General features: G+C 39.5%; 2 long non-coding RNA genes and 1 pseudogene across 8 annotated transcripts in view; 2 read left to right on the forward strand and 1 right to left on the reverse strand.

Moving 5' to 3' along the window:
• LOC121030521 (uncharacterized) overlaps nt 1-9,675 on the forward strand; it is a 49,351-nt gene extending 39,676 nt beyond the window's left edge. For 5 of the 6 annotated variants that reach the window (XR_005790269.1, XR_005790270.1, XR_005790267.1 and 2 more), the window contains one exon: nt 9,629-9,675. This is a non-coding gene — a long non-coding RNA (uncharacterized LOC121030521). Of the gene's footprint in view, nt 1-1,304; nt 1,401-9,628 lie in introns of all 6 variants that reach the window. The other variant, XR_005790265.1, reaches the window with a different exon arrangement.
• LOC121030519 (60S ribosomal protein L18a-like) lies at nt 663-1,282 on the reverse strand (annotated as a pseudogene).
• A 544-nt stretch (nt 9,676-10,219) lies between the features above and the next one.
• Nucleotides 10,220-14,373, forward strand: part of LOC121030522 (uncharacterized) — a 38,975-nt gene continuing 34,821 nt past the window's right edge. The window contains exons 1-4 of one of the 2 annotated variants that reach the window (XR_005790272.1): nt 10,220-10,408; nt 10,623-10,760; nt 11,822-11,981; nt 14,081-14,248. This is a non-coding gene — a long non-coding RNA (uncharacterized LOC121030522). The remainder of the gene's footprint in view (nt 10,409-10,622; nt 10,761-11,821; nt 11,982-14,080; nt 14,249-14,373) is intronic. The other variant, XR_005790271.1, reaches the window with a different exon arrangement.

Here is a 14,373-nt window from a genome sequence, read left to right on the forward strand (position 1 = left end):
GAACTTCCATCCCCAGAGACAGTTCCATTGGTTTTCCAGCTCTCCAGCACTTGCTTTAAGATTGGTAAGTAGATCTCCTTCATATGTGATATAGGTGCTTTTCTAACTGCTGTTCTTGTGCTAGGTCCTGGGGTGAGAGAGTTTGCAGGTGTGAGTCCTTTAAGGGCAGGTTCTCTGTTTCCTATAGTTCTTTGGTTCTCTTGGGCATAATCCCCCTTGGTTTTAGATTTGGGGGGTTCATCTTTCTGATGCAGGACCCAAGAGTTGGGATGCCTGATGTGGAGACATGAATCTCTTGGTCCTCAAGGAAAAGTTTCATGTTGTTGAGGTCCCTGCTGATTGTGGGTTGCTGGGCCTGAGGTGGGATTTTAGCAGGAGCACATCTCTGCCTCTTCTACCTATCTTGATGTGGCTCTTTTATCTTTTGTTGTGGAGGCATTGTTAATCGAGTTTTCAGAACTTCTTCAGAGAAAATTATTCAATATGTAGCTGTAGATTTGTTATGTCTAGGGAGAAGATGACTTCAGGATCTTCCTAGGTTGCCATCTTGAACCTGAGCTCTCTTTGTGAGTCCTTTTCTTTCTTTCTTTCTTTCTTTCTTTCTTTCTTTCTTTCTTTCCTTCTCTTTCCTTTCTTTCTTTCCTTCTTTTCTTCCCTTTTTCTTTCTTAGCATCCTGATTTTTCCAAGGAGTTTATTTGGGCAAACGTGGGGACAGGGAGGCTCTGCATCTGCAAGAAAGTTTTGGGCCTCTTGGTGGTTAAGCATGGCTTGTGCTGCTGATGTAGGACCTGGTGAGGCAGTGGGAATTTGATCTTGAAGTCATGCAACTGCTTGACTGCCACTCAGCGGCACTTGCTGGCTGCAATCTCCTACATCTTCATGATCTGGATTGAATGTGCCCAGGCACTTGTGCTGGGTGCCCATGTTTCAGTAGCACTGGGTGACAACACCTGCAGTGGGGAGGTTCCAGGACTTCCAGTACATGTTGTAGGTGCTGCTGCAGAAGTCCTAGCACAGCTAGATGCTGCAGTTCTTCACCTTCCAGGGAGGTTTCTCAAACACCTGTCCACAGTAGACCATTTCCTCTGAAGACTTACTCATCTTCTTTAGCTAAGAGACAAAAGCAGAAGCAGAACTTGGTGATAATAGGATTAGGTAGAAAGGTTCACATGCAATAGAGGGGCAGAGTGCAGCATTTGGAGGTGGGCAGGCAGCGCGAGGCGCTCTCACAGTGTGCCCAAGGCCTTCGTGGCGCACTCTCCACACTTGCCACCATTCAAGAAAGGGATCCCTTTACTTTCAGTGAAATATTTTACGGTAAGCAGACAGGCAACTTGGAAAGCAATGGATCCAATCCTTAAGTACCCAATATGTGGTAGCCAACCCGAATGAGGAAAAGGTAAGAATTTGACCTTGTATGAATAATACTGTGCAGGGGCGCCTGGGTGGCGCAGTCGGTTAAGCGTCCGACTTCAGCCAGGTCACGATCTCGCGGTCTGTGAGTTCGAGCCCCGTGTCGGGCTCTGGGCGGATGGCTCAGAGCCTGGAGCCTGTTTCCGATTCTGTGTCTCCCTCTCTCTCTGCCCCTCCCCCGTTCATGCTCTGTCTCTCTCTGTCCCAAAAATAAATAAACGTTGAATAATACTGTGCAGTGCATCTTGTGATATATGCTTTTATGTTAAAATGCTTAAAATTGGTTTAATCTGTACAGTCAGGAGATGTGCTCTTTGTTTTCCAGTTGACTACATGCCTTTGGTATAACTTGCAAGTTAGGGAAGGAAGATGACAATTCTAGTTTCAGTTAGAGGGGTTATAAATGAATGTAGAACTCTCTCTGGGGCAGAGTTATTTCTTAGTATGCTCTGAACTTTGATAATGTAAAATGACTATTATTTTGATTTTTTACTCCTTACATAACCATACTGTTTGCACATCAACAGATAAGAGTACATGGGTGCTTCCATTTCAGGCCAGTCCTAACTATGTTTTTAACATTCTAGAAGGGCTGTATTTGTAATTTGGTGAGTCCTTCAGTGCAAGCCATAAAATGTTATTGATACAGTTGTCTAGTGTTTAGGTAGAATAAATTGTTCATTTTTAAATTTTTTTAATTATATTTTTATTATATTTTATTATTTTAAATTATTTTTTATTATCCTGTTGTCTTCTTCTTCTTCTTCTTCTGATTTTTGTTTAGTAATCTCTTCATACAAACTCTACACTCAAACTCATGACCCCTAGATCAAGAGTCACATGCTCTACCAACTGAGCCAGCCAGGTGCCCATCATTATCTTGTATTCTTAGCCACAAGTTTCTAATTATGACAGACACTCAGGCGTACTTATGTAATAATAATTTAAGGGTCCATTTTATCAACATGCATATATTATTCTTATTTTTTAAAGTTGATTTATTTATTTTGAGAGAGTGTGGGGGGAGGGGCAGAAAGAGAGAGGGAAAGAAAGAAAATCCCACGCAGGCAGCCACAGGGCTCAAACTCACAAACTGTGACATCAGAACCTGAGCTGAAATTAAGAGTCGAACGCTTAACTGATTGAGCTGCCCAGGCACCCCCAAGATGGACACGTTTTAGAGGTAATACTTCCATAGTGTTTTTAGCTTTCATAACTTACTCTTTTTAATCTTTCACAGTATATTATGATGTATTTGTTGCATATTAGTTTCATTCTTGATAGATGAGACAACCAAAGGCATGGACTACTGAAATGAATCGCAAGGCCAGAGTCTTTAGTTAATCCCAAGGAAGGGCTGCTCTCCAGATTCCCAGGTGAATCCTTCCACAGCCTTTCGGAAAAAGAGGTAGGATGTAGGGTTTTAGTTATTAGTTCTCCAGCTCAATGCTTTTTTCTTGAGTTGTGTAAATTAAGAGCATCTTCAGGTAGAGGGGAACTGACAAGCTTTGTTAGGAAGGGGCACCGTGAGTCTTGTCCAGCTATGCTTCCCGGGCACGTCACCATAATAATTACTAATAGACACTGGTCAACTCAATGAGTGAATAAAGGAGTGGGAGTAATGGCTCCTAACAGGAGTTTGCCAGCGGCAACTGGAGCTCTCTGCAAAGCCCGGGAATGGTGGGCCTGTCTGTATCTGACCAATGAACTGACACAACCTGTGAGCACACCACTGTCGAACTGGCTCTCTTGGCCTGGCTTTGCTCTGCCCACTTCACTCATTCTCCTCAGGCCAACTTGAGACTGAGTCTCGTGCAGAGACTACCAGCTTCGATCTGTTCTTCGTCAGAAGAGGTTAGGAGATGTGCCTTGTGTTCTGATGGAGCGAGCGAGTGGAAGGGGACTAAATACCTCCAGTGGACACGGGTTGGGTGTCCTAGCAAAGATGTTATGGGAATTAGCATTAGTGTTGAATTTATGCAGGGCTTTCACACCCTCACATTCGGCATGCTATCCCCAAAGAACTGCCATGACTAAATGCTGCGACCTGGCACTAACAAACGGTGCATTAAATAACCGTATGCAGCACATTGCTCTGCAGGCTGGCAGCATACTGTCGAGGTGACGCTTCCTTGTTCTGTGCTATGCCTTCTCGAGGAGGGCCACAGGGACAAATTTCTCTATGGTCTCAGAACCAGGAATAATTGCGTCCTGCCGAGCAAATGGCATATTCTTTGTGTTAGGGACACTCCGATCCATGCAGTGAATCATATTTCCCTCTTCATGTGGCCTGTCTGAAAGCTCCAGTTCAAATTTATAGATACTGCTGGCAAGTACGTAAGACTTCCTTGCAATAATTTTGTCTTTTAATTTCATTGTAGTTTCCCTTAGACTCATTTTATTCGTCAATTTTAAATTTAGTTTATCTTATTATCAGATGTGTTTTGCGTTGTTTTTGTTTGTTTGATAAATCATCTTAAATCCTTTTGGGAAAAAAATAAAAAAGAAATACCAGTATATTCATGCAACACTTTTACTTTACATTTAAAAAAAATGTTTATTTTGAGAGGAGGGGAGGGGCAGAGAGAGGGGGACAGAGGATCTGGGCTTGGGGAGGGGGGGCTCTGCACTGACAGCAGAGAGCCCAAAGCAAGGCTTGAACTCAGGAGCCGTGAGATCACCCCTGGGCCAAAGTCAGCCGCTTAACCAACTGAGCCACCCAGGCATCCTTCAACACCTTTACTTTAGTTTTTTTTCAATTCCGCAGGCCTTCATTTTATACCTTTTCTTCTGTAATCTATTGAGAAGAAGAAAATTCACCACTGTCTAGTGGTATAATCCTTTCTGGGTTAGTTGTGGGGTTTTTTTTTGGTTTGTTTTCTAGTTTTTGTTTGTTTCTTTTGTTTTTTAAAAGGAATTTGACCATTATATTAAAAGTAAGGTGTTGATAGCTGAGCCCTACAGCTGTTACTTTCTAGCCATGTGAATTTAACTAAATTACTTAATCTTTCTTACTTATAAGAAGAGTAACACTATTTTTTTTTGTGAAGGTTGTGAGGATTATATGAAATACTGTATGTACAATACATAGTACTGTATTTGACACATAGTAGGCTTTTTGTTTAAAGTCTTCAAGTGGAGGAGTGCCTGGATGGCTCAGTTGGTTAAGTGTGACTCTTGATTTCGGCTCAGGTCATGACCTTCCGGTTTCGTGAATTTGAGCCCAGGTCTGGTCCGGGTCCATGCTGACAATGCGGATCCTGTTTGGGATTCTTTCTCCTCCCCCTCTCTCTGCCTTTCTCTATGCCCCTCCCCCACATGCATCCATGCACATGCTCTCTCCCTCAAAATAAATATATAAACTTAAAAAAAGATTAAAAAAAAATAAAAGTAAAAGTCTTCCAAGTGGAAAATGCACTGGACTTGCAGTAAAGTCTCTCTTTTTCTGCTCATTAGCTTATGAACTTGGGCAAATCATTTTACTTCTTTAGACCATATTTTTCTTCTATATAGTTTCATGGCACGACCTACAGTGTCCTTAGGATTCTAGCTTTGCTATTCTTGGATACTTAGGCTTGTCCTGAGTAGGATGTGAGAGTGGGTCCTCACTCTGTTTACCCTAGGAATAGCATGTATCTATTCACCTGGGCATAGAGAGGTCTAGGGGAAGAGGATCGGGATCTGAAGCAGGGAAATGAAAAGGCCCATTGTGTTGGCCATTATGTTCTTCACTGATGTTGATTATGGTAATTTGCAAAGGTAGTAGCGTCTTCTGGAATACCCTGAATTGCTAGTGATTATAGTCCTGAATTCAAGTGGATTTCAAAAGACTTGCCATTATGGATGCTGTTCTCTGTAGTGAATGGTTTATAATGGGCTGCTTGGTGAATACTTGGAGTGGTAGCTGTGGGACAAAGGGAGCTGCTGCTGCTGGTCAATGACCTTGTTCACCATTGACCACATTTGGTTCAGTCGTGGAGTCAATCAGAACAAGTGTCTGTGTCCAAGACATGGTTTCTATTCAGGAACTATTGGGCAATAGGAGACCCCCAAAGCAGGAGGAAGCTCACTTATCAAGAAGATAAATAAGGGTTTATAATGGATGATGCAGATGAAGAATCTACACTGAAATTCACACTCGTAGCAATTCATCAAGATGCAGGGGTAGCTTTGTGGTTAAGGGCACAGCCTTTTTTAGTGTGTGGTTTCAGCCAAGTTATTTAATCTCTCAAAGCCTCAGTTTCCTCATATCTTAGAGGGATAGTGACACCTCATATAGTTGTTCCAAGGAGATAATGTAAATGCTGATATATTAGTTATTATATTATTATTAAAACTATTATTATTAAAACTATTAGTGTTGTTATAAACTGCAAATTCACAGTGGGCTTTAAGGTTCTGCCCTAATCTAATAAACTGTACAGATTATAAGAATGAATGTTAACAACAAACCATTAGATGATCAAATGATTGGAGAAGAGTACATAGCAGAGAAAAAAATTCTAATAAATTTTTGAGTCAGTGCATCATGCCCATTAACTTTCTTCCTACCATTTATTCCTGGGAACTTACTTTCAAAAGGTAGCCATCTACCTTTGCTTTTCATTGATTTCATTCTTTTTACATGGAGGTGGGATTATAAATTAAAGACACTAGTTTCTATTAACTTCCTTCATTACTCTGTAATTCCTTTTGCCTACTTATTGTGAAGTTTCTGTCTCCTGCCTTTCTGTGGGATGAATATAAATTTGCTCACCCTGTTCAAAGAGAAAGCATTATGACCCTGAATCCTAAAAAGTCTTTATTTTATCATATAATTTTTTAAAAGATGATTAAAAAGAAATGGGTACCTGGGTCACTAAGTCAGTTAAGCATCCAACTCTTGATTTCAGCCCAGGTCATGATCCCAGGGTTGTGGGATTGAGCATCTCATTGGGCTCTGCACTAAGTGTGGAGCCTGCTTGGGATTCTCTCTCTCTCTCTCTCTCTCTCTCTCTCTCTCTCTCTCTGTGCCCTTCTTCCCTGCTCTCTCTCTGTCTCTGAAAAAATAATAAAGTAAATAAATAAATAATGGTAAAAAATTAACCAGAGTAAAATGTAAAACAAACACACAAACAAACAAAAAACCCAGGAGAAAGTGAGTGTTAAGATATTGTGAAATTATTGTTACAAAAACAGAGAAACCAGTAAAAATTAGTCTGGTTTAGGTTCGAGTATTTTTGTCTGAATGGACTTCAGCTTTTGCTTGGTCCACTGAAATTCATTGAATTCAGTTAAAATTTGAGATTTCAAATGGTAACAATGTGTAGTAACAGAACACAGCACCTGGGAGTGGTGGTTTTCTTGTGTTTCACTCTTTGAATCTTTCGGAAGAGAAGTGAAATTCTATAATCCAAATTTCATTGATTTATTTAGTTTTGACATGCATTTTCATGTGCAGTTTCTCTTATATCAAGTCATATGTAAGTCCATTTGGATTTGAAAACTTTATAGATAATCTTGCAGTCAGCATATTCATAGAAAAGAAATTAGGACTAAAATCCAAGATCTTGGCTGCCTAACACCTAAAAATAAGGATATCCTTAATTCAGTTTTTAAAAGATGTTCTGTAATCGTTCGTTTATTATTGAATTAATGCACTAGTTTTTTTTCAAGCAGTTTTACTACATTATTTTATTTAAACATTTTTTTAACTGTGGTAAAAAATAACATGAGATTTGCCATCTTAACCATTTTGAGTTAACTGCAGTTCTGCAGTGGTAAGTGTAGATTCACATTGTTATGCAATAGAACTCCAGAACTTTCTCATCTTGCAACACTGAAACTCTACACTCATTAAACAAGAACTCCCCATTTTCTCCTCCCCCAAGCTCCTGCTCCATTCAGTTTCTAAGTGAAGTATGTATATGTTTTGTGATTATAGTTTGATGAGGCCAGAGGTCATTCAGGTGGATGCAAACTGTAGGGCACTGTGCTCTTACTTGAAAGTAGGAAACAAAGGTTCATAGTTAGCATTTTTATTAGTTGAACTATAGGATACTACTTAATGGCACATATGAAGTACTTGAAAAGCAGGCATCACACATAATTTTTTTAAAGTTTATTTTTGAGAGAGAGAGAGGCAGAGAGAGAGGAAGAGAGGAAGAGAGAGAAAATCCTAAGCAGGTTCTGCACTGGCACGTTGTTCACTGCAGAGCCCAATGTGGGGCTAGGTCTCATAACCCTGAGATCATGACCTGAGCTGGAATCAAGAGTTGGACACTTAACCAGTGGAGTCCCATCACTCTTCCAGGCGCCCCATCACTCATAATTTTGAGTAGTAAAGTTGAAAATCAAAATCAAAACCAAAACTGGAATAAGGCAGAAAACCTCGATAATGAAGGAGGGTAACTTTTGAAATATAAAAATAATTGAGAAGTTGCAAAATTATTTTCTGTTGAGATTTTTAGAAAGGAAAATATTCATTTGAATATTGTGGTTTTGTGGAGGTACAACCAGCATGTGAAGGAATATGTTAATAGGTCCTGAGCTAGCCCCCCTTTCCTGGACTTTTCAAAGCTATGCTTAAGGAGTCTGATGTGGCCACAGTATAAGGCAAAATCTAGAAGGAGGAAATGTTGGAATGTGGGTAGTGATATCTTAGAGCTCTAATTTGCTTGACTGAAAGCAATTTTTAAATACTCAAAGTCCGTGTTGGGAAATGAATATGATGGAAGAGGTTTAAGTGCCAGAGAGAGTGAGGCCCCAACACCCTGGTGCAATTCTCCATAGTGATGAGATGTCATCTTATTGGCTACCTACTAGCATCATCTTCATAGCCTCCATGCTCTAAAATGATGGGCAAAATATGGGAAGTTAATGATATTGATGATGATGATGATGATGATGATAATGATGGTGATGATGGCATTGGTGTGATCCTGAGAATAGCAGTCACCCAAACTCATGGATGCTCTATTCTTACCTAAGGTATCTTGCCTGATACGTCCCAGATTTTGGGCACTCAATGTTTGATGATGCTCCTTAAGCCTCTAAAGGATTAAATTTATAGATCTCATGACTCACAGTTGTTTAAAACTTGGTTCTAGTGTGTTTCAGGTACATTTTACATTAAACAGGTTTTTATGTGTCAATCTGGGAACTTAATTATCATTTATAAACTTGTTTCCTTGCTAAAAATGTATTTTGAGTCCAAAACAAATAAATTAAAATTTTTAAGGAAATGACCCTTTTTAAGTAGGAAATTGTTTCAATTTGTTCTTGTAATTCTATATCAGCATTTAATAAAATATTTTAATTTGGTTTTGGAATGAAAGCTATAGCTTAATTTTAATAATGGAGGAGAACAGTAGGGTAGCTAAAAAATGAACAGTATTACATATATTAAGCTCTTGATACATATTGGTTGAATTAATTAAATACAAAGTCATTTGTATTTAGTTATTTGACTTTGAAATGCAGGATAAGAGTTTTTAAACTTCAATGGAATTTTATAATGATACTTTTCTTATTTCTATATTAACATGAATTTTCACATTTCTGAACTCACATGTTTTGCCTACTCTGGCCTTATTCTGTGTAGTGGGGAGAGTTAACCTAAAATGATAAGTATGCTTCAAGCAGTCTACAGATCCAAGCATAGATCATCAAATATAAATGATGTTAATACTACTTAGGTAGTAATAAGCTACAGGAAAATGTGATAGAGAGGAATAAGTGTTTATAGTGAGTCACTTAACCAGATCTTGGTTGCCAATATGCTGTTGAGATTTTTTTTAAGGTTCTTCCTATGGTTGAATGTATAGACATAACCCCACTATTAATTATAACATACTGGCAGCGCACCTGGGGGGTTCGGTCAGTTATGTGTTTGACTCTTGATTTTGGCTCAGGTCACAGTTTGCGAGACTGAGCCCTGCATCACATAGACAGTGTGGAACTTGCTTGGGGTTCTCTTTCTCCCTCTCTCTATCCCTTTCCCACGCTTGTGCTCTCCCTCCCTCTCTCTCTCTCTCTCTCTCTCTCTCTCTCTCTCTCTCTCTCTCAAAATAAATAAACTTAAAAAAAAGACTAAATATTTTGGTATATGAAATAAAACTATATGTTACATCTCCTACCTCGTTTCTTGCTTTAAGTGATCAGCTGATGTGGTCTGTAGGCCTGGGCTTTTTCCTTTCTCAAAGTCCCATTTGATTTTCTCTCTCTCTCTCACAGTTGCTAGAAACAGGCTTCCTGGTTGGATGAAGACCATTTTTAAGGCAAGTACATGTGCATGGCTACACTCCTCTATTAGGACCTACACAGAGTTAATACAGTGAGGACACTCTTTCACCCAAATGGTCATATATCCCTTGGGGACATTAAACAGTGTGGAAAGGGTCCAGGGAACACTACAAATGGCACCAGATTAGAACCCTAGAGACCTTGTGGATAGGTATAAGGAAATGATAATAATTTCATCAATATTTACAAATAATTAAGTGTTTTCCATGTGCCAGGTGCTATATGCATCATCTTGTTCAGTCCTCACAAAACCTTGTAAGGTAAATCTTCTGATTAATCCCATTTTAAGATAAAAATAACCAGCAGAGAAACTCAGAGGTTTAGAGAAGTTAAATCACATTCCTCAAGCTAACGCAGAAAAGAGAATAGACCCAGAGTTCACCCGAAGATTGTCAGACCCCAGCACATATATGTCAGTGATTCTGCTGGTGTTTGCTACCGTGGTGGGGGGGGGGGTGGGGGGGGGGGGGTTGAGAAGACAAGGTTACTGTTCTTTGGGTGAACGTTTTGCCCAGTTATTGCCAATTAATTAGGTGTGAAGTTCTTTGCGTTTTCTCACTTGTTCTATTTTCTTCTTCTTTTTCACCTCTGGTCGTTTTCTCCCCACTTCCCATGTCACTTCCTAGTTGGTAGTGGAGGTCATGATTCCTGTCCATTCTCTCCTCTCACCACAGAACCTGGATTCATCTGGGCAAAGGAGCCAAAAACATGGTAGTCAGTCAGTTTCTCTTTCTACGTGCTTTAGCCTAGTTCTCAGGGTGAATTTAGATGAGGCATACTCGAGGATATCCATGAGTAATAACTATAAGCTTTGTCATAGATAACTGTATCGGGTGTGTTTAAATGTACAACTCTGTTTTTCTATTATTATGTGATATTTCACGTTGACTTGTCAAACTGAAAAATACCCATATTGATTTTGCAGAAAGCTTCACATGTGAGATAAATGCACTCAGAGACTCCTCACAAGTAGCTCTTTGGAGCTTCAGATGTGAAATGGATCATTCCTCAATCTGTAATAGACCCTTCTGTGAAGCTCTTCAATCAAACCTGAGAATTCAAGGTGAAATGGAGGGGAGACCGGGAAACCCCTACAGGGGGATTTGAGCAAACTTGCTGAGAAAGGAACCCGGCGGTGTTCGATGCCTCTTTTTTTTTTTTTTTCAGTTTTTTTTCTTGAGAGTGGGAAGGCTGTCAATCAATTTGTGACCTTACCCACTCCTTGTGTGCAATACCTGGGCACAAAGAGACAAGCTGTGGAGGTGCTTGGATAGGTGCTGTCACATGCACCTTTGATTTCTTTCCACCTGTCCTTTTTCTCTGACAGTATTCAGATTATTTTTAAAGCGGCTATATGATACAGATTTATTACACAGAGTTTCTCTTTCCCCCAAATTATTTATATCATTATATTTGAGAGGGTGAAAATTTTCTTGTGAGAACAGCATTCATAATCTTTTTAAAAAAGTTAGTGATGTATAATAACCAGTTTGGTTGGAAAGAATTGTCATAGTTTGTGAAGTAGTAGCCCTGGTAAGTGCATCTTACTTAGGAATCACGTTTGCAGATCATGTAATGACTTTTAATTAGTTTCTTGCCAGTAAAGCAATAAGACAAGAGTCACCCCTAGTAAGGAAAACAGCATCTTCTGAAATGAGTTTTTGTGCCACATTTAAAAAAATGTATTTGGGGGCACATTTTCAGTTGGACATTTCTAGGTTAATTAAAAAAAAAAAAAAAAACCAACCCTGAAGAATTTTCAATGGGGCGCAGGGAGTCCTGACACCAAACTTAGAAAAACTATGCTTTGGAATTTATGTTCAAATACAGAATATGTTTGATAACAGTTTCTGATGCTCAAGCTGCTAGGAAATGATTGCTATCCCCTCACTGTATCAGAGTTTTCCTAAGCCATCGAGACGGTGTTGTTTGTAAAGCTCGCATATTAGTATAATCTTAAGAGCATATTAATTGCCCGGGAGGTTTATGTATTTGTTCTGCACATGTGATTAAAGATCACGGCAGCTTATACAGCATAATTTTAGAGATGGAGAAAACGACTATTGTAATACTTGCTACTCTCAGTTTCCTCTACAGCAATGCCCTTACACCTTTCTTTTTCAGGCGTTTTGTAGCATCCTAAACAGAAGGATATTGAAGGGAGCTGATTCTGCTTTGATCCTTGTGCTTGTTGTCAAAGCGCTTGGGATTGAAGAGACTGTTGGCTACAATTGACTGTGACAATTAGGAGATGATCAGAGCCCTAGAGTGGAGCACTTAAAGGGTAATTTACATGTCAGTTTGTCGAATAAAAAAAAAAAGATATTCAGCTAAGATTTTTTTTTTCCCCTCAGAGCCTTGTAAACTGCAATTTGTGCTCTGGTAAGAAAAACCTGGCAGAGGAGTTAGGATAGCCATTACCATTTGAAAAGAAGCAATCATAAGGCCGCTGCTGAGCCCTTTGTCCACTAAAAATGCTGATTTGCAGGCAGTGAGTGAAAAAGTGGAACCATCACTAAATAAAACCTTGAGCTAGGTAACTACCCCCGTGGCTTTTGGGGGCTTTTATTGTCGGTTAAAGGTGTTTTTAAAAAACGTATCTTAAATCCTATACTTATGATCATTATAACATTGTTATTGGTCATGAATGTCCTTTCCTAAAAAAATAACATAAAGGATACATTGAGGAAGTGGTAGGTGGAACACAGGCCAACAGTGAATTGAAAGGCTGATGCTGGCTATCGGTTGTATCTGACTCTCACCCCTTTGTACAGCACCACGATTTTCCTCCAGTCAATCCTTTACACTCTGTTTTCCCCCTGCCGTATCAGTGTGCGCCTAGATTTTCCCAGTTTTATTTATACTCCAATTTTAATTGTGGGAACTGCATTTCTAGCCATCACATAGTTAGCCTATTTGGGTGTACTTGGCTGAAGATACAATGTACTTTCACTCGTGATTTGCTATTTATGTGGTCATCTCTACACTTTTCTGTTAGGTAATCCATATGCACAAGTAAAAAAAAAATAGCTAGAAAGTGAAAAGAGGATAATTGCCAGTAAATACGATGATAGCAATTACACATCACCCATTTAATTGTCAAATAGAATAAGAAAAATTAGTTATTTCAAAAATTTTTGAGTCTTCCCCCTTCCCTGGAAATCATTAATAAGAATAATAGTAATAATAATTAATGGTCACATGTAATTGCAAAAGTTTCATTTGGAAAGTTATCTAAAAAAAGAAGTTAATGTGCTCGGGCGTCTGGGTGGCTCGCTTGAGCGTCTCTTGATCCAGGGTCATGATCAGGTCATGATCCCAGGGTCATGGGATCAAGTCCCACACTGGGGTCTGCACTGAGAGTGAAACCTACTTGAGATTCTCCGTCTTTCTCTCTCTCTCTCTCTCTCCCTCTGTCCCCTGCCCTGCTTCTGCTCTCTCTCTCTCTCTCTCTAAAAATTAAAAAAAAAAAAGAATTTCTAAAAAAAAAATTAAAAAGAAGTTCATATATCAACCCAACCATCCTGTGCAGACTTTCTCAAATTTGGTGTGTGTATTTAATTCAGAGATACACGTTAACTTTCAATGGCAGATACATTTTATATTCCATTTTTTGGATACTTAGCTACGGTGAAGGGCATTTGAAGAAAGGCAGCCGGTTAGAAATGAGTTTGTCTTTCTCCTGAAACATCAGGCTTTATTGCTGAGAGCTAACGGCACACATGGCCTTCAAAAGCCAAACTTTCCAACAGCCTACTGATGTTGGCTTCACGTCCTTCATCTGGACACTCATGTCCGGTTTTAAGGCTATCCTGCCATTAAAGACACTCACGTCTCCAAATAAGAGGGCTTCATTTCTCTTCATTTAGGTCTGAGACCTTAACAACAATTTTTTTTTCCTCCTAAAGGATGCCTTCCAAAAGGACTGGCATTCTCCTTGCGGAGGTTTCTGAAAATCACAAAAGTCAGTGTGGAACTGATTGAGAGAAGTCAGTAATTCATACACAGACATTGGCGCCTCCTCTGACTGCTTTACTGGAAGTCCCTGAACTTCTTATCCAGTTGTTTTAACTCTACTTTTCCTTGTGTGCATGCCCCCCTTGCAAAGAAGAACACACAAGCAAGGAAAAACTAAGAATGAATAGGTTAGTAAGTGCAAAGAGGATAATGAGAGAGGGAGTCAGGGAAGGTTTGGCTTCCTTTGCGTGTGTCTGCGGAATGAGGCAATGGTAAATCTGTATCAAAAATCAGGCACAGCAGGAGGTGTTCGTCTCCCAGGTAATGGGTAAATGATGAGCAGATGAGCCGTCCTTGTATCGATTTAAGCATTTTGTTCCAGCCAGTCACAATTAACTTTGATTTGTTTTTACTTTCCTCTTATAGGTTTGCATTTAAAACGCTCTTGGAGCACTAATTGTATGAAATTCTGGTAGCTGCACATTCTCTTTTTGGAGAGGTAATGAGTGAATGAATGAAAAGGCAGGGATCATTTGCCATTCTAAGAGCGGGGATTGTCAGAATATTTCTACTTGACTGAAATTGTTTTGGAAGGTGAGCTGGAACAAGAATCTTGCAACTAAAATGACGTGACTCTGCATGTGGTTTTGGGATGTTTCTCTTCTCTGCAGAGCTGTTCTGGGACTTGGAAGTTGACTTAGATTTTATTTATAAGGTGA

This window comes from Herpailurus yagouaroundi, unplaced genomic scaffold (assembly GCF_014898765.1).
Source record: "Herpailurus yagouaroundi ecotype Mexico unplaced genomic scaffold, PumYag 140, whole genome shotgun sequence".
NCBI classification, from domain to species: domain Eukaryota; kingdom Metazoa; phylum Chordata; class Mammalia; order Carnivora; family Felidae; genus Herpailurus; species Herpailurus yagouaroundi.